Here is a 19,383-nt window from a genome sequence, read left to right as displayed (position 1 = left end):
GTTGATGCACATCACCACAGAGAACAATCCCAACATCTCCGAACTATCCTCATAATTAAAGTTCCTCACCTCTGGAACTGTTCTTGTGAACCGACACCTCTGTTAAATTTACTACAACTTAAAAAATCGACTGGTGGAGTACTCTGCAATTTATAGTCCCAGCCTGTTAAGTTAAACATGACACAAACCCGAGAGATTGTTGGGAGGTCAGGATTATGAGGAGAGATTGGGTCAACTGGGCTTGTGTTAATTGGAATTTAGAAGAATGAGAGGGGGATCTGATTGAAAAGAATCAAGTTCTGACACGGATGGACAGACTGGATGCAGGGATAATGCTTCCTCTGGCTGGGGTGTTTGGAATAAGGAGTCACAGTCTTGGGATACAGATTGGCCATGTAGTACCGAGATGAGAGTGGTGAACCTGTGGAATTCTCTACCACAGAAGCCTGTGGTGGCCAAGTCACTAAATGTACTTAAGAAGCAAACAGATAGATTTCTACACTCTAAACCTCCCAAGGGTTATGGGGAGAGCACTGGAGAATGACGTCGAGATGGAGGATCAGCCATGGTCCGATTGAATGGTGGAGCATGCTCGAAGGGCTGAATGGCCAACTCCTGCCCCCATTTTGTATGTTTTTATTTTCTATGAGTGTCCAAAATGGAATAATGCAATATTCCAAGAATTCTATTCTTGTCGAAACAGAATATGTTTTTCCTTTTATAAACTGAATTCTCCATTCCAGATATACTCAGTATTAGCCAACATTTACTGACATATTGCAAGATCTCAGCGTCAGCGAGAGGATGAAAAAAAGTAGGACCTGAAGGCATTAACCATTGCATAAGTCTCACAGAAATTGTTTTCTTAATGTTCCTTCATTTTATCATTGTTGTGCTATATACTCTGGGATAACATAGGCTGAAACTCGATGCAGCTTTGACCAAAAGATACTTCAGACTTTGAAGTAAGTTCAATGTGATTTATTGAACCATGAGCACAGTTCTCTATGAGTTTCACTCTCCTGATAATCTTGCTATAGTAACTCAGTCTAACTAACCAGTCTACTCTCAGCCACGTGGTGGGTGTGATGCTTCTGATCTGCCCCTGTCCTACTCTCTAAGTGTCGCCTTTGGAAAGAGACAGAGTATATGTGCCCTGTCCTTGTATATGGGTTGAGTAATGCCCCCTTGTGGTAGTGTCATCTCTGAGAGTCTTGACTGCCCATTGGTCGTGTCCTATTCTATGTGTTCATTAGCTGTATGTCTGCATGTCATGACGTCTCTGGTGCTCCCTCTAGTGTTTACTTAGTCTTAGTGTATTTACATTAACCGCTTGTGTATTTACAGTGATGCATATCACCACATCCTCCCCTTCTTTCGTGTTACATGTTTTCTGTACTTTGTTAAAGAAAATTGAACAAAACAGGTAGATAAGTGATGACATGTACAAGTCATGATGACAGTGATGATTATACAATACCAGGTAATATTTATGAGTCCAAAATTTATGAATTGGTACGGTCGAGTGGCTTTCTTCTTTTGTTGATGAAGTGTTGATGTTGTCATTGCCTGGTGAACGCCGTCAGTGTTTCTGCGCTTGAGTAACCAAGAAGTCATCATGAGGTGTTCAAATGATCAAATCACTTCATTGTCTGAGGTGGACTCTTTTTTTTTATGCTTGTGGTAGCAATTCTTGATGACACCTTTCCTGAAAGCTGGTTTGCTTGTCCGTAGTGTAGCAAACATGAATTGGTAAGATGCGTTGACATGTCATGGTATGTTTGCACTCTCGCCATTGTTCTGAGCTGAGCAGTAACATTGTCCTTCATGGGCAGAGTTGTACCATGTCGTACCAGGTGTTGTTCCATTGTTGTTGTTATTGATGTGCTTGTTGTTGATGTTGTTGCCTCTCGTACGCTTCTTGTTGTTGTCTTTGTTGTTGTGTTTGTAGGTTTTGTTATTGTGTTTGTTGTGCTCAATGACCACCGAGTGGAGAATTCGAGTCCTTCACAAAGTCACTTGTGTCAGTGTCCTTTGTGGCATCTGCTGTTTCATTGAGCGTGCCGTCTCTGATTCCTCGGCGCTCCCCGTCTGGAGTCATGTCTGATTCACTTGAATCACATTGGCTTGTTGATGCTCCCTGTCTGGAGTCCGTTCTGGTTCACCTGAATCACTTTTGGTTTCTTGCTTCTCCCCGTCCGGAGTCATTTCAGGTTCTTGTGGAGAGGCTCGAGTAGATGAGGTTTGAATTCACGTGGTGTCACTGGAGTCACTAGTCACTTTGATTGTCGAGTGCCTCTGTACATACTAGCTGAGATCTGTCAGTCTCGCTGAGATGTCGCGCATCTTAAATGGGAATTGTGAAGCCTTTGTCACTTGTCGCACATACAGTGGGTAGACCTTTAGTGCCTTTTTGTCGGTTAGGTGAGCTGGGTAGACTGTCAGAGTCTTCTTCTGGTGGCTCAAATAATCTGGGTAGACTGTCATAGTCTTTTTGTTGTTCACATGAGCGTGGTAGACTGTCATAGTCATCTTGCTGTGCACTTGAGCATGGCAGACTTGCATCGTCTGCTGCTGGTCGCTCAGATAAGGTTGCTGGACCTTCATGGTCTTGTTCATGCAAGGACTTCGCTCTGGAGTCTTGCGTTGCTTCCATCGTGGAGCCTGTCAATGAGCTCGCTGCGGAGGCTTGTACCGCTCTCTCTGTGGAGTCTGGCATCGTTCCCTGTGTGGAGTCATGCAGTGGTCTCGCTGTGGAGACGATCTGTGCACTCTCAACGGAGTCATGCAGTGGTCTCGCTGTGGAGTCGATCTGTGCACTCTCAAAGGAGTCGTGCAGTGGTCTCGCTGTGGAGTCGATTTGTGCACTCTCAAAGGAGTCGTGCAGTGGTCTCGCTGTGGAGTCGATCTGTGCACTCTCAACGGAGTCATGCAGTGGTCTCGCTGTGGAGACGATCTGTGCACTCTCAACGGAGTCGTGCAGTGGTCTCGCTGTGGAGACGATCTGTGCACTCTCAACGGAGTCATGCAGTGGTCTCGCTGTGGAGACGATCTGTGCACTCTCAACGGAGTCATGCAGTGGTCTCGCTGTGGAGTCGATCTGTGCACTCTCAATGGAGTTGTGCAGTGGTCTCGCTGTGGAGTCGATCTGTGCACTCTCAACGGAGTCGTGCAGTGGTCTCGCTGTGGAGTCGATCTGTGCACTCTCAAAGGAGTCGTGCAGTGGTCTCGCTGTGGAGTCGATCTGTGCACTCTCAAAGGAGTCGTGCAGTGGTCTCGCTGTGGAGTCGATCTGTGCACTCTCAACGGAGTCGTGCGCTGGTCTCGCTGTGGAGTCGATCTGTGCACTCTCAACGGAGTCGTGCGCTGGTCTCGCTGTGGAGTCGATCTGTGCACTCTCAATGGAGTCGTGCAGTGGTCTCGCTGTGGAGTCGATCTGTGCACTCTCAACGGAGTCGTGCAGTGGTCTCGCTGTGGAGTCGATCTGTGCACTCTCAAAGGAGTCGTGCAGTGGTCTCGCTGTGGAGTCGATCTGTGCACTCTCAACGGAGTCGTGCAGTGGTCTCGCTGTGGAGTCGATCTGTGCACTCAACGGAGTCGTGCAGTAGTCTCGCTGTGGAGTCTTTCTGGTGTTCTTTGTGTGGGGACGTGCAGTGGTCTCGCTGTGGAGGCTGTCATCGCTTTCTGTGCGGAGTCGGGGACTCTTCGTGGTGCGTGGACCACTCTCTTGGCGTCAGACCGCTCTCTGTCTCTTGGCATCAGGCCGCAGCAGAATCCTGTATTCATGGGTCAGGATGTCGTCTATGCTGGGCTGAGGATCCTCAAATCCGAAGACACTAACTGTGTCAGATGCTTCAATGTACAACACATCTCTTGCGGTTCGGATTTGGTACTGAGGTCGCCACGTCGAATGATGCAATCATCGCCTGAGTCGTAGTCTTCAAGGACTGAATCATCTCTTAGGGCGGTGCTAACTGCTTGTTGCAGTGTCCTGCAGAGGTTACTTTCAGCTACTGCTCGAAGTTCAGGCATTGTGCTGTCATTCCAGGTGAAAGAATTGTGTTTTCTGGCTGTAAGTTTTTTTTTTCCCATTATTTTCGGACATTTCCCCTTTAAGTGGGCGTGGTCCTGGGCCTCTGACGTCATGGCGCTTGTGACGTAGAACGTAGGAATGGATTGTGCATGCGCAGATCGCTTTTCCTTCACTGTGCGTTCTTTTCGCATCTGCGCATGCGCAGCTTCTCGCGCATGCGCAAAACAGTGTTTCGCCGGTTCGCGTCTTCTTGGGAACTGCGCATGTACGGCTCCTTGCGAAAGATGGCTGCCCATCGTGGTGAGTATAGGCACCAGTTTTACCGATTTCTGTTGTGTTCACCTCGCAGTAGTTTTCAAACTTGTCCAGGACTGTCTGGAAGTCTCTCTTGTCCTGCCCTCTGGAGTACCTGAAGGAGTTGAAGATTTCTGTTGCATTTTCACCCGCAATGGTGAGTATAAGATCTATCTTCTCAGCATCGGCCACGCCATCTAGGTCGGATGCTACCATGTAAATCTCAAATCTCTGCTTGAATGCACGCCAGTTGGCACTGAGATTGCCGTGGTACCTGAGCTGCTGAGGAACCGGAATCTCGATTATCTTGCCTGGGTGCTGTTGCTGGTAGTCACGGATCTTGTTGAGTTGAACTATATAGATTCAACAGGCACTACTGGTACCATGTTGTGTTATGTACTCTGGGGTAACACAGGCTGCAACTCGATGCAGCTTTGACCAAAATCCAGACTTTGATTCAGACTTTGAAGTAAGTTCAATGTGATTTATTGAACCATTAGCACAGTTCTCTATGAGTTTCACTCTCCTGATAATCTTGCTATAGTAACTCAGTCTAACTAACCAGTCTGCTCTAAGCCACGTGGTGGGTGTGATGCTTCTGATCTGCCCCTGTCCTACTCTCTAAGTGTCGCCTGTGGAAAGAGACAAAGTATATGTGCCCTGTCCTTATATATGGGTTGTGTAATGCCCCCTTGTGGTAGTGTCATCTCTGAGAGTCTTGACTGCCCATTGGTCGTGTCCTATTCTATGTGTTCATTAGCTGTATGTCTGCATGTCATGACGTCTCTGGTGCTCCCTCTAGTGTTTACTTAGTCTTAGTGTATTTACATTAACCCCTTGTGTATTTACAGTAATGCATATCACCACAATCATTGAACAAAATGTTACTCCGACAATAGGAAGAAATATAAAATACAACAGTATATCCACTTCCTGACTTCCTCCACTATCGCTGATGTCTGTGATAGGGCCAGTTGTGAATTTTGGGTTTCATAACACCCAACATTAGGGGCGTAGTTCAGCCCTAGCATCGACGAGTGGGTGAGAAAAAGGAGGACCTGAAGGCAGTAATCATGACCTAGAAGAGTGGGTGTTCATTAGGTTCATAGACTCACAGCACAGGAAGAGGCTCTTTGGCCCATCATGTCTGTGCTGGCCATCTAATCCTATTTTCCAGAATTTGGCTTGTAGCCTTGTGTGCTATGGCATCTCAAGTGCTCATCTAAATACTTCTTAGAATGTTGTGAGGGTTCCCGTCTCTACCACTCTCTCGGGGAGCGTGTTCCAGATTCCCAGCACCCTGGGTGAAAAGATTTTCCTCACATCCCCTCTAAACATAGAACATTACAGCGCAGTACAGGCCCTTCGGCCCTCGATGTTGTGCCGACCTGTGAAACCACTCTAAAGCCCATCTACACTATTCCCTTATCATCCATATGTCTATCCAATGGCCATTTGAATGCCCTTAGTGTTGGCGAGTCCACTACTGTTGCAGGCAGGGCGTTCCACGCCCTTACTACTCTGAGTAAAGAACCTACCTCTGACATCTGTCCGATATCTATCTCCCCTCAATTTAAAGCGATGTCCCCTCGTGCTAGACATCACCATCCGAGGAAGAAGGCTCTCACTGTCCACCCTATCCAATCCTCTGATCATCTTGTATGCCTCAATTAAGTCACATCTTGACCTTCTTCTCTCTAACGAAAACAGCTTCAAGTCCCTCAGCCTTTCCTCATAAGATCTTCCCTCCATACCAGGCAACATTCTGGTAAATCTCCTATGCACCCTATCCAATGCTTCCACATCCTTCGTATAATGCGGCGACCAGAATTGCACGCAATACTTCAAATGCGGCCGCACCAGTGTTGTACAGCTGCACCATGACCTCGTGCCCTTACCTTAAATCTATGCTCCCTGGTTATTGATGGGAAAAGGTTTCTTCCTCCCAACTACCCAATCTATGTCATAATTTTGTACACCACATTCAGGTCCCCCCCTCAGCTTTCTCTGGTCTAAGTTAAAGAACCCCAACCTATCCAGTCTCTCTTCATAGCTGAAATGCTCCAGCCCACGCAACATCCTGGTGCATCTCCTCTTGTTATGATTTCTGGGAGGGATTTATTTTACTGACAGTATAAACAAAGGATAACCAGGTTGCCACACCGTAGGTTACTTAACCCAGTTGTCAGAGTTTATTGCAGAGATGTTACTTGCTCACGGTCTAAGATGGAGGAGAGGGAAAATTACCTGTGCGCCACTGATGATGGGACCATGTCATCATGTGACATATTATACAGAGGTTTGATTCGATTTGATTTATTGTCAAATGTACCGAAGTACAGTGAAAAGTATTTTTCTGTGGCCGAGGGAACGTCCACAACACGTACATAGTTGACAAAAAGTATAGTCAACAGAGTGCATTGACAAAGAAGCGATACAGTACAGAAGGAGGTCATTCAGCCCATTAAGTCAGCACAGACTCTCCAAAAGAGCACCTACCTAGGCGCACTCCCCCACCCAATCCCCATAACCCCACTTCACCTTTAGACATGAAGGGCATTCAGCATGCCAATCCACCTAACCTGCACATCTTTGGACTGAGGGAGGAAACCGGAGCACCCGGAGGAAATCCACTCAGACGTGGGGAGACCAAGTGCACACTCCTCTCTGACAGTTATCCAGGGCCGGACTCGAATCCGAGTCCGAGAGTCTTTTAGGTTGACGTTGGTTCCGCTTCAGCAGAATCCGTCGTTCAGGGGTCTTAGTTTTCACACTCTTGGCAGTCTGTTCCACCCGCCCTTGGCTCAGACGCATCATTTAATAAAGTTGGTTCTTCAACAGTATTCAAGTAAACTCTTGACTGGTGAAACGTCACGTGTCACGCAGTGACCTCAGCGGAGTGTTGTGCAAACCTTTCGGGAGTTCACCATCTTACCTTGTAGGAGCAACATCTCTGATTAAACTCTGCACTATTTTTCATGAACGTAAAGTGTGGCTCCTCTACTTCCTTTTCTCATTGCGGCCACAGCAACGGTATCACGTTCATCTTCCACAGATGCTGATGGTTCAACAGTTGTGGAATCTGAATTCAACTCCGTCACGAACTCGGGGATTTCCAAACAGTGAGTGTCACATGTTAGCCTTTCAGATACCAAACTTGCAAATTCTCTTTGTGAAGCGAGGATTGCATCTGTGTGGTTTTTTTTCTTTATTCGTTTATGGGATGTAGCCATCGCTGGCCAGGCCAGCATTTATTGCCCATCCCTGAGAACATTTAAGAGTCAACCACATTGCTGTGGGTCTGGATTCACATGTAGGCCAGACCAGGTAAGGATGACAGATTTCCTTCCCTAAAGGACATTAGTGAGGGCGGCATGGTGGTGCAGTGGTTAGCGCTGCTGCCTCACGGCGCCGAGGACCTGGGTTGGATCCCGGCCCCGGGTCACTGTCCACTTGGGGTTTGCACATTCTCTCCGGATCTGCGTGAGTCTCACCCCCACAACCCAAAGATGTACAGGGTATGTGGATTGGCCACGCTAAATTGCCCCTTAATTGGAAAAAAAATGAATTGAGTAGTTGAGAGATCTGTACTTGGTTAATATATCTATGTGTCGCCGCACTCATTTATCACTATACAGAACATGAAACAGAGCTTCATGCGTGGAGTAAATTGTAGCTTTATTCAGTCAGTTTTAAATGTCTCTTGATCAGGTGAGTTTGCTTGCAAATACAGAGTTTTAGTAAGTTTGTTTTGTCCAAGCAAAGACAGATGACTGAATTGAATTCAATACAGATTCCAGCTCTTGATAATTTCTTCAAATCAAAATACACAATATAGAGAAGTTGGAAATAAACAAAATGTCGGCTTTCAAAGCAAAGCCCAGGAAATAGCTTCAAAAATGAAATAAAATGATCCTGGGATGAATTGTTCAAAACCGGCAGCTAGCTTTAAGGTAATTGCTATCATCAATGTTTTGTCCCCTTTCTGGCTGCGATTGGGTCATAATAATTATTATGGGCAGCACGGTAGCACAGTGGTTAGCACAATTGCTTCACAGCTCCAGGGTCCCAGGTTCGATTCCCGGCTTGGGTCACTGTCTGTGCGGAGTCTGCACATTCTCCCCGCGTGTGCGTGGGTGTCCTCCGGGTGTTCCGGTTTCCTCCCACAGTCCAAAGATGTGCAGGTTAGGTGGATTGGCCATGCTAAATTGCCCTTAGTGTCCAAAATTGCCCTTAGTGTTCAAAATTGCCCTTAGTGTTGGGTGGGGTTACTGGGTTATGGGAATAGGGTGGAGGTGTGGACCTTGATCGGGTGCTCTTTCCAAAAGCCGGTGCAGATTTGATGGGCCGAATGGCCTCCTTCTGCACTGTAAATTCTATGTTCATTATCGTTCATTCACTTCGATTGAAATGTTTGTCCATCAAATTTTGCATGCCGAAATATGGTGCGACTGAGATATTGCTTTCTCACCAAGCTTTATCTGTTGCCATAAAAACTGGACTAGGAACGTTGCCCAGATTTTCATACCAACAAAATGTGTCCTTGCTTCTGTCTGGCCTATTTTAATCTGATCATTTCCATGCTATTCAGCAGTTTTCACTGTCATTGAAATGTGTGACTTTAATAAACCATTTTAATAAACCATTTTACTTCTAAACCATTTCTTCGTTGAAACTTATTACATATTACATCAGTACTTTAAAAAAAAAGGATATTTGTGAACGAGATGGGGTTTTACGACAATCGAAACCAGGTCCCCAGAGCATTGGTCTCTGGATTATTAGTCCAGTGACAATACCACTACGCCACTGCATCCCCTCCACACCTCCACCGTGTCTCATCATCGGCCATGACTCTGCGAGTATTGTGGCAAGTACGCACTTCTCACCTGAAGACTAGCTTCTTGTTAAAACTCTTTTTCCTTGTGCAAAATGTCTTGGTTTCGATGTCTGTTCACGGCAAGTGACTTGGAGTTTATAGAATGTGTCCGGGATAATTTCTTGGAACAGTATGTAACGGAACCTACAAGGGAACAAGCGGTCCTAGATCTGGTCCTGTGTAATGAGGCAGGATTGATTAATGATCTCATAGTTCTGGATCCTCTTGGAAGGAGCGACCACAATATGGTGGAATTTAAAATACAGTTGGAGGATGACATGGTAAAATCAAACACTAGTGTTTTGTGCTTAAACAAAGGCGATTACAATGGGATGAGAGAATAACTAGCTAAAGTAGACTGGGAGCAAAGACTTCATGGTGAAGCAGTTGAGGAACAGTGGAGAACCTTCCGAGCGATCTTTCACAGTGTTCAGAAAAGGTTCATACCGACAAAAAAGAAAGACGGTAGAAAGGGAAAAAATCGACCGTGGATATCGAAGGAGGTGAGGGAGAGTATCAAATTGAAGGAAAAAACATACAAAGTGGCAAAAATTAGTGGGAGACTAGAGGACTGGGAAGTCTTTAGGGGACAACCGAAAGCTACTAAAAAAGATATAAAGAAGAGTAAGGTAGACTATGAAAGTAAACTGGCTCAGAACATAAAAGCAGATAGTAAAAGCATCTACAAATATATAAGACAAAAAAGAGTGGCTAAGGTAAATATTGGTCCTTTGGAAGATGAGAAGGGAGATTTAATAATAGGAGACAGGGAAATGGCTGAGGAGCTGAACAGGTTTTTTGGGTCAGTCTTCACAGTGGAAGACACAAATAACATGCCAGTGACAGATGGAAATAAAGATATGATAGGTGAGGACCTTGAGATGATTGTAATCACTAAGGAGGCAGTATTGGGCCAGCTAATGGGGCTAAAGGTAGACAAGTCTCCTGGCCCTGATGGGATGCATCCCAGAGTGTTAAAAGAGATGGCTAGGGAAATTGTAAACGCACCAGTGATAATTTATCAAAATTCACTAGACTCTGGGGTGGTCCCAGAGGATTGGAAAGTAGCAAACGTGACACCACTGTTTAAAAAAGGAGGTCGGCAGAAAGCGGGTAATTATAGGCCAGTAAGCTTAACTTTGGTTGTAGGGAAAGTGCTGGAATCTATCATTAAGGAGGAAATAGCGGGGCACCTGGAGGGAAATTGTCCCATTGGGCAGACGCAGCATGGGTTCACAAAGGGTAGGTCGTGTCTGACTAATTTGGTAGAATTTTGTGAGGACGTTACCAGTGCAGTAGATAACGGGGAGCCAATGGATGTGGTATATCTGGATTTCCAGAAAGCTTTTGACAAGGTGCCACACAAAAGGTTGCTGCATAAACTAAAGATGCATGGCATTGAGGGTAAAGTGGTAGCATGGGTAGAGGATTGGTTAACTAACAGAAAGCAGAGAGTGGGGATAAATGGGTGTTTCTCTGGTTGGCAACCTGTAACTAGTGGGGTCCCTCAAGGATCAGTGTTGGGCCCGCAGTTGTTCACAATTTACATAGATGACTTGGAGTTGGGGACCAAGTGCAATGTGTCAAAGTTTGCAGACGACACTAAGATGAGTGGTAAAGCAAAAAGTGCAGAGGATACCGGAAGTCTGCAGAAGGATTTGGATAGATTAGGTGAATGGGCTAGGGTCTGGCAGATGGAATTCAATGTTGCCAAGTGTGAGGCTATCCATTTTGGGAGGAATAACAGCAGAATGGATTATTATTTAAACGGTAAGATGTTAAAACATGCTGCTGTGCAGAGGGACCTGGGTGTGCTGGTGCACGAGTTGCAAAAAGTTGGTGTGTAGGTGCAACAGGTGATTAAGAAGGCTAATCGAGTTTTGTCTTTCATTGCTAAAGGGATGGAGTTCAAGACTAGGGAGGTTATGCTGCAATTGTATAGGGTGTTGGTGAGGCCGCATCTGGAGTATTGTGTTCAGTTATGGTCTCCTTACCTGAGAAAGGACATATTGGCACTGGAGGAAGTTCAGAGGAAATTCACTAGGTTGATCCCAGAGTTGAGGGGATTAGATTATGACGAGAGGTTGAGTAGACTGGGACTGTACTCATTGGAGTTTAGAAGGATGCGGGGGGATCTTATTGAAACATATAAAATTATGAAGGGAATAGATAGGATAGATGCGGGCAGGTTGTTTCCACTGGTCGGGGAAAGCAGAACTAGGGGGCATAGCCTCAAAATAAGGGGAAGTAGATTTAAGACCGCGTCTAGGAGGTCTAAAAGGTCACAACCCAAAGGGTTGTGAATCTCTGGAATTCCTTGCCCAGTGAAGCAGTTGAGGCTCCTTCTTGAAATGTTTTTAAGAAAAAGATAGATACCTTTCTAAAGAATAAAGGGATTCGGGGATATGGTGTACGGGCCGGAGAATGGAGCTGAGTCCACAAAGATTAGCCATGATCTCATTAAATGGCGGAGCAGGCTCGAGGGGCCAGATGACCTACTCCTGTTCCTAGTTCTTATGTTCTTATGGTTTTGTTGTTCTCGCTCTACAATTGTAGTAGTGTCAGGCAGTGTTTCTGTAGGATATGAGAAATTTGTTTACTCTCTCAGCTAATGGTCCTTCATCCTTTGAGGCTTTTACGTCATTCGTCAATGAGTGTACCAGCCTCTCTGCCAATCCGTCTGTGGAAGGATGATGAGGCCCAGTTTTAAAATGTTGTGCCCCATTGATTCGATGGTAGTCCACAAATTGCTTTGATGTGAACTGAGTCCTGTTATCGCTAATTAGTTGTTCCGGTTTGCCAAACCGTGCAAATATTTTGTTCAGACGTTGGATTTTCTTTTCCATACTCATCGACTTCATTATCATTATCTTGGGCCACCAGGATGAGAAACTTGGATCCTTCAATTAGTCCTGCAAGATCGATATGCTATTGATTCCCAAATTTCTTTCTCTGTCAGTCTGGCCTCAATAAAAGTTGAGATGGATTCGCACGTAAAAAGAAGTTATTTATTTAGCTTGCAAGCTTAATTCATCTTACAGAAACATAAGAGACATCCAGTCTCCTACACTCCAGAAAGCGACTGAACAAAGAGACAAAGGGATCTCTGCAAAATCAATTCAAATGGTATCAAGTTTCACATACTCGACGGACATAGGTCAGCCTATGTCCCTCCTGACCTGTTTGATCTATTCTGATTGGCTCACTTCCAATCCCTTTCTCTGGCCCCTATCAATGCAGCATCACTCTCATAGACACACCTCTTCCTGCTTTTTCCATGCGGTCTCAAATCCCTTTGTCCCTAACTGCCAGAATCAAAGTGGCTTATTTCTACATTACATTAACTAGTATCTCTAAAGTAACTATTTTATATCACATTCGTCATTCCCTCCTTTTATCATTCCATGATAACCGAACTATCCAATCTATAGCTACGGTTCCTCATCTAAAAAGATCCGTCGCTGCATTTCCAATTCCTGTCTTAGCCCCCCTTCATCTGCCTCACCCTCATGGATTTTAACAGTTACATTTTTTTTTTTGGTGATTGAGGCGGTGATCTGATCCAGTGCACCCCGCATTCTACCCATCACACATTTAAGGATGGCCAGGCCCACAAAGATGCAGCCGATAGCTACCACTAGATACATGGCCATATTTATCAACCAGTCCTTCCATCCTCCAAATCCCCAGTTACCCCAAGAGCCAGGATCCTGCATCCCGTCCAAGTGATCCCGTATGCGATCCATAAATTTAGTGATGTTAGCGGTCAAGTCCTGAACTCCCATGATACACTTGCCCTGTACTATGGCGCATACCCCACCCTCACGGGCCAGAAGATAGTCAAGAGCATACCGGTTCTGCATTGCAAACAACCGTAGCTGAGGCAACTCCTTAGTTATTGCCCTGAGGGCTCCCAAGGTTTCATTTCCCAAGATGGTAAGGCCGCAAATAAAATAATTCCGATCACTGACAGCCAAGGAACCCCCCACACCTCCCAGTGTCAATACGCTCAGAATGCCCCACCCGGCTGAGTGGCCCCGGTTGGGTGCAAGAACCTGAGGTTTTTTCCAGTTCTCGCAAAATTCAGCAGAGACTGCCCGGCGTGCTAACTGATTATGCAGGTTCCACACCGAAGGGCAGGGGACTGTGGTAGGGACTAGAGTCCCTATAGCAATTCGGCAGGGAAATGGGGTGACAAAACGTTGGTCGCTGTACCATTAATAAAAAGTAGTATCCTTGTTCCGTGTGGAGACTCGCATCACAATCAGCATATCGGTTGCGTAAGGACCTCCCAGTAGCCCAGTTTATCCAACTTTGAAATGCCCATTCGGGCCGCCCAGCAATGCGGAAAGCCCTAGTCCCAACAGTGATATGAGAGACATTCGCCCAGCCACAGAGGAGCTGGAGGCCGGCGTTCAATGGAACGCAAGTGGTGTTGTAACAAACGCATTGGCCAGATGCCTGGGTGATATGGCACCTCCTGTCCGTACAGGTGGGAAACAGACATGTTATATTTGTGTCCACCTCTACCAGCAAACAGCTATATCCTTCACTGCTGAAGCAATTCTCGTACGACCGGGAATCCCTATTGGGAGTGAAGTGGCTAGGTATGTACGCCCTCCACCGTCGCAGCCTATCGTACTGTGAATGGGAATTATCCCGAGGAAGGGGAAGGCAAATAGCCGGTGGTGCTGAACCCGGATCGTAAGGAAGAGTGACCTGATCGGGCAGTGGTTCGGAATGCTGACAATGAACCACCGTTTGGGGAGTGCCCCAAAGCGGTGAAACAGAAAATAACCTAGACACCGCTGCGGGGTTTGGGTAGCAGACAACCCGTCCCTGGCCATACAGACGGTGGTAAATCTGGTAGAAGAGATTCATACTACCCGGGTTTTCCTCAGTTTGGCCTTTAATTAACTTAAGTGTATCTCCCGGTAACCTACGTTCTAGCTGTACTTCCCTTCTCATACGCCCCGTCCTCTCTCTAGTCCCTTTCTCTTTCTCATAGCCTCTTCCTACACTCTTCTGGCAGCCTGATTTTACCTTTATTGTACCACGCTTAACACATCCAAAATCAAATTTACATGTATTCCAAAAACAAGGCAATGTCCATATAATGTTCCCTTCCCATCGCCGGGACCGGTGCAACTGCTTCATGACTCCTGCATTCTCCTTAACTTTGATGACCTTCCATGAGTCGATACCATGTCCTCGTATATGGGGGCAGCGAAGAACATCACCTTTGCATAGGTGATGTATCCTTGTAGATTGGTTGGGGCTACACAGATACATAATATTCCCCTTTTCCATGTCCATCGCCAATAACACGGCAAGCGAAGTGAGGCCAAATATCAGACAGACGATGCGTAGCCACTCCATCATGCTCCATACCTGTAAAATAGCACTGGAGAAGGGAGGCAGGTTAGTATCCGACCTTTTACAGTAGTGGAGATGGACTCAATTTACAGTGATGTAGGTGGACCCAAGCACTTCGCCCCTCCACTTTAACTGCTGTGGGGGTGGCAAGGAGAACTTGGAAGGGCCCGTCCCATCGCGGCTCCGACCCCTTCCTAGTCCAATTTTTGACCATGACATAACTACCGGGCTGGACTGAAAGTGAGCTAGGTACTGGGGGCAATGGCTGGTGAGCCGCGCGGACTTGGCCATGGAGTTCCTTGAGCACTTGCGTAAGGGCTAGAACATAGGTGGTCATTTCTTCAGTCATCTGATGAAACTGAACCCGTCTGGGAACCTGCAGGCTCCAAGGAGTTCTAAGAGGCCTGCCATAAAGAATCTCGGCGGGAGAGAGCCGGGCTGGTCCCGCAGGTGTAACCCGCAGCTGGAAGAGGGCAACAGGGAGCAACTTAAGCCATGTCAGTCCCGTGTCTGCTCTTAATTTAGCCAATTTAGTTTTGAGGGTCTGATTGTGTCTCTCAACCAACCCGGCTGCCTGCGGTCTGTAAGCACAGTGTAACTGCTGGCGTATGCCCAACTGGGAGCAAAACTCCTTGTTAATTTGTCCAATAAAATGAGGCCCATTATCAGAACTTAACTGAGCTGGTATACCGTACCGGGGAATGATTTCCCTCATCAAGACTTTAACCACAGTGGCAGCTTTATTATCGATAGTCGGATACGCCTCGACCCATCTGCTGAACACATCCACAATGACCAAAACATATTTGTAACATTGACACCTTTCCAACTCAATGTAATCCATTTGGAGCGTCTCAAAGGGACCACTGGGCAACGGGGTTTGCCCCTTCCCACAAGGGATACCTTTTCCGGTTTTATATTGCTGACAAATCAAACACCGATTACTGATACTTTGGGCCAACCCCTGCATTTTAGGGTGCCACCAAGTGTCCAGCAACAAATCACTAGTCCCTTGAGCCCCACAATGAGTTGCAAAGTGTACACATTCAATGACCCATAGAGCCAGCACATCAGACATACAAGTCTGATGTGCAGGCGTGGTCCATAAAGAGGAAACAGAATCATATGTACAACCTAACCGTTTCCACATTTGTTTATCACTCTCGGGAGCGTCCTCCTGTAACCTTATGACGTCTTGGATGGTTGGCATTGACTTGTCAGAAGCAGACATATTTATAGTAGATCGTTTAGTCTGACTTAACATTTTAGGCACCATCACTTTGAATTTGTGCGGCTGTGCGCGCTGCACGATCTGCTCGTTCATTACCAACGTCAACTGGGGTTGTACCATTCGTGTGGGCAGCGCATTTAATAACGGAAATCTGCGCTGGCAGAAGGAGGGCCTGCAGTAGGTTATTAACCAAACCCCGGTTGGATATTTCTGTGCCTGCTGAGGTAAGGAATCCCCTATTCTTCCAGAGTTGTCCGAAGTCATGAACTACCCCGAAAGCATATCGGGAGTCAGTGTAGATATTTACCCGGTGATCTCCCCCAAGTATACATGCACGGGTGAGGGCAAAAAGTTTGGCTTGTTGGGCTGAGTAAGGGGTCTGGAAAGCTGCCGCTTCTAGAATCAGACCATCCTGATCTATGATTGCATAACCGGACAATCTCCGGCCAGTGGGGCTTACTAATGCACTGCCATCAACATACATAATCATGTCAGGTTGTTCTAACGGAATATCACTCAGATCGTCCCTTATTGTTGTAGTTTCCTGAATCAAGGCTAAACAGTCGTGACCAGGCGCGTCCTCATGGACAGGGGGACCGCTAAGAAAACAGGCTGGATTGATAGTGGTACAATATTTAAATGTCAGACGTGGATTGTTCAAAAGGTATATCTCATACCTATTCTGACGAGCTGCGGTAAGATGCTGAGTCTGCAGTTGCCCCAATAGTGCGATTACCGAGTGGGAGCTATACACCGTAATATCCTGTTGGAGAGTGATGTTGGCAGCAGCCTGCAAACTATTGTATATCGCTGCCAAGATCTGGGTGCAAACAGGGTGGCCCAACGCCACTGGGTCGAGTTTAGAAGAGTAATATGCTACGGGCCGGTGCTTGTCCCCATGTTGCTGGGTGAGTACCGCTGTTGAACATCCTTCCAGAACAGTACAGTATATCTGGAATGGTCGGTCGTATAGGGGCCTACCAAGGGCCGGTGCTTGTAGCAAGGCCTGCTTCAGGCAACGGAAGGCGTCGAGTGCCTCGGTGGTGAGAATAAAGTTTCCCTCTTTACTCGTGTAAGGCGTCAGCAGCTTTGTATAGACAGCGATGTTTGGTATCCACTGCCGGCAATAATTCACCATACCCAGCCAATGACAAACCTCCTTGGCTATTGTAGGGGCGGGGAATTGGCATATTGGTTCAATCCTACTGGGTTCGAGACTTCTTTCTGTGGCTGTAAGTAAAACTCCTAAGAACTTAACTTTTCTCTGAGTCACCAAGACCTTTGCTTGTGAAACAACATAACCCAACGAGGATAGGTGGTTCAATAATTGGATCACATCATCCCTATTACTGGGCTCGTCAGGACTTGCCACCAATATGTCATCTACATACTGCACTAGAGTGGAACCATGCTCCAATGTCAAGGCCTGGAGTTGGGTCTGCAGACATCTGGAGAAGAGTGTAGGTGAATTGACGAACCCCTGTGGCAGTCGGGTCCAGGTATACTGCTGTCCATTGTAAGTGAAGGCAAACAAATATTGACTTTCAGTCGCAAGTGGGAGGGCAAAGAAGGCGTGCTGAAGGTCAATTACGGCGAAGACCTGGGCTTGAGCTGGAATTTGAGCCAGTATGTGGGCAGGGTTAGGGACGAGAGCATGTAACGGCTGTGCGATGGCATTAATTGAACGTAAATCCTGTACTAATCGGTACTGGTCTGGTTTGGCTGGTTTAGGCACAGCAAGTATGGGGGTGTTACATTCTGATTGGCAAGGGCCCAAAATACCCTGTTTCAACAGCTCTTGAATTAATTTATCTATTGATGGAGCAGCTTGAGATTTCAGGGGGTATTGCCGAATGGAAGGTAGCTTTACATGATCCTTAATCATTACCTTGATAGGTGTAACATTTGTCTTTCCCACTTGTGATGGGTATTCCGCCCAGACCTGTGGATTGACATATTCCAACACATCATGTCCCCTGTGATGCTGCAGTCGAGTGTTAATCGTTTCAGGGACCTCAAAATATTTTATGGTAGTGCCGTCCGGCATGAATTGAAGTGCGTAGTCTGTTGGATCTGAATGATCCACTGCCCTCCTGACCATTCGCCCCATATCCCTGGCATGGTACTGGTCATGGACCTGACGTGTAATATGAGGGCTTACCGAAGCTGACTGTGGCCATAAATGTGGTGATATTGTAACAAAATCGGCTGTACCTTCTTTTCCCGTGACTGTGGCTGTAACCTTGACTGGCCATTCGGTCTCAAGTAATGGCCGGTATTTGTCCTCCAACTCCCTGTTTCGTCCAGTTCTGTCATAGGCCAGGGTAACGTGATGCAGTGACTGTTCAACGTCTAACGTCCACCACTGGGGGGTGTTAGAAATATAGCGCTGTTGTCTCATCCTCCATGATGTAACCGTTACCCCCTCATCTCCGCATTCTAGCTGTAGCTGGAAGATACACAGTAAATCTCGGGCCAACAAGTTACAGTCCAATCCAGTAGTCACTACAAACTGATGCTCTGCAGACGTATTCTCGTAAGTGACTGTCACAGGTTCCGAAATAGCATACTCACACACCTGTCCTTGGAACCCTGACAATTGCTGCGTGTGGTCGGATATTGGTAATTTAAGTGTTGATTGCACAGAAGACATAGCTGCCCCTGTGTCGATTACAAATGAGTGATGTTGATCTCCTATCTGCAGAGAGATAATAGGTTCCCTGTCCGATTGGAGAGTCCTTATGGCTAAATTAGCTAGTCAATCCTGTGTTGGGAAAGGGTTTTCCTGGGAGAAGTCAGTGTATCTCATCTGTCCTCCCCTTGGTGGGTACCCTCTCCTTTGGGTCGAATAATCTCCTTCTACTGTCTGTCTTTTAAAGGGGCATTCCTGTTGCCAGTGATCTACACGGCCGCAATTAAAACATGCATTGCTCCCTCTATTTCTGCCCCGTCCTCGTCTTCCAGTAGACCAATGGCCCCTCAGAGGGGGCTGCGGTTGTAGAGCTGTTGATTCGTTCGGTGGGCCATAAAAATGGGGTGAGCGTCCCTTTGGGTGTGTTTGGTATCCTCCTCTTCGCTGATCCACCCACCCAAAGTCACTATATTGGGGCTCCTGCTGGTAAACTACCATTTCTGCCGCTTGTTGGGGTCGCAGATCATCCTTTTTCATTACATACTCAGCCTTAACCTTTGTAACTGAGCCTCCTTCTTGGCCTACACCCTCCTTCCAGTAAAATCTGACTGCCCTTGCCATCTGGGAAGGGTCGTTCTCTGTCCAATTCATGTTATTACATTTCACAGCAGTAACCACAGAAGGTGGTAGGCAATGCATTAACATAGCACAGTATTGAGGGGAATTCTGACCATTTTGATACAGCAAATCGCCTGACTGCCCCCGGTAGATTTCATTAAAACGCTCCAGAAATTCCTCTGGCTCTTCAGTCTTCTTAGGTTTTAGGTCTAAGATAACAGAAAGATTTATGGGCCTTTGAAATGTGCTATTCAACGCATTCAAGATCTGTGTCCTTCTATCGTCGTCTAACGCATAGGCCTGCTGGAGTGCGGCATGAC

The sequence above is a fragment of the Scyliorhinus torazame genome, chromosome 4 (genome assembly GCF_047496885.1).
Source record: "Scyliorhinus torazame isolate Kashiwa2021f chromosome 4, sScyTor2.1, whole genome shotgun sequence".
In the NCBI taxonomy this organism is placed as follows: domain Eukaryota; kingdom Metazoa; phylum Chordata; class Chondrichthyes; order Carcharhiniformes; family Scyliorhinidae; genus Scyliorhinus; species Scyliorhinus torazame.
The sequence above is the reverse complement of the archived record's forward strand: the minus strand, read 5'-3'. Positions refer to the sequence as shown.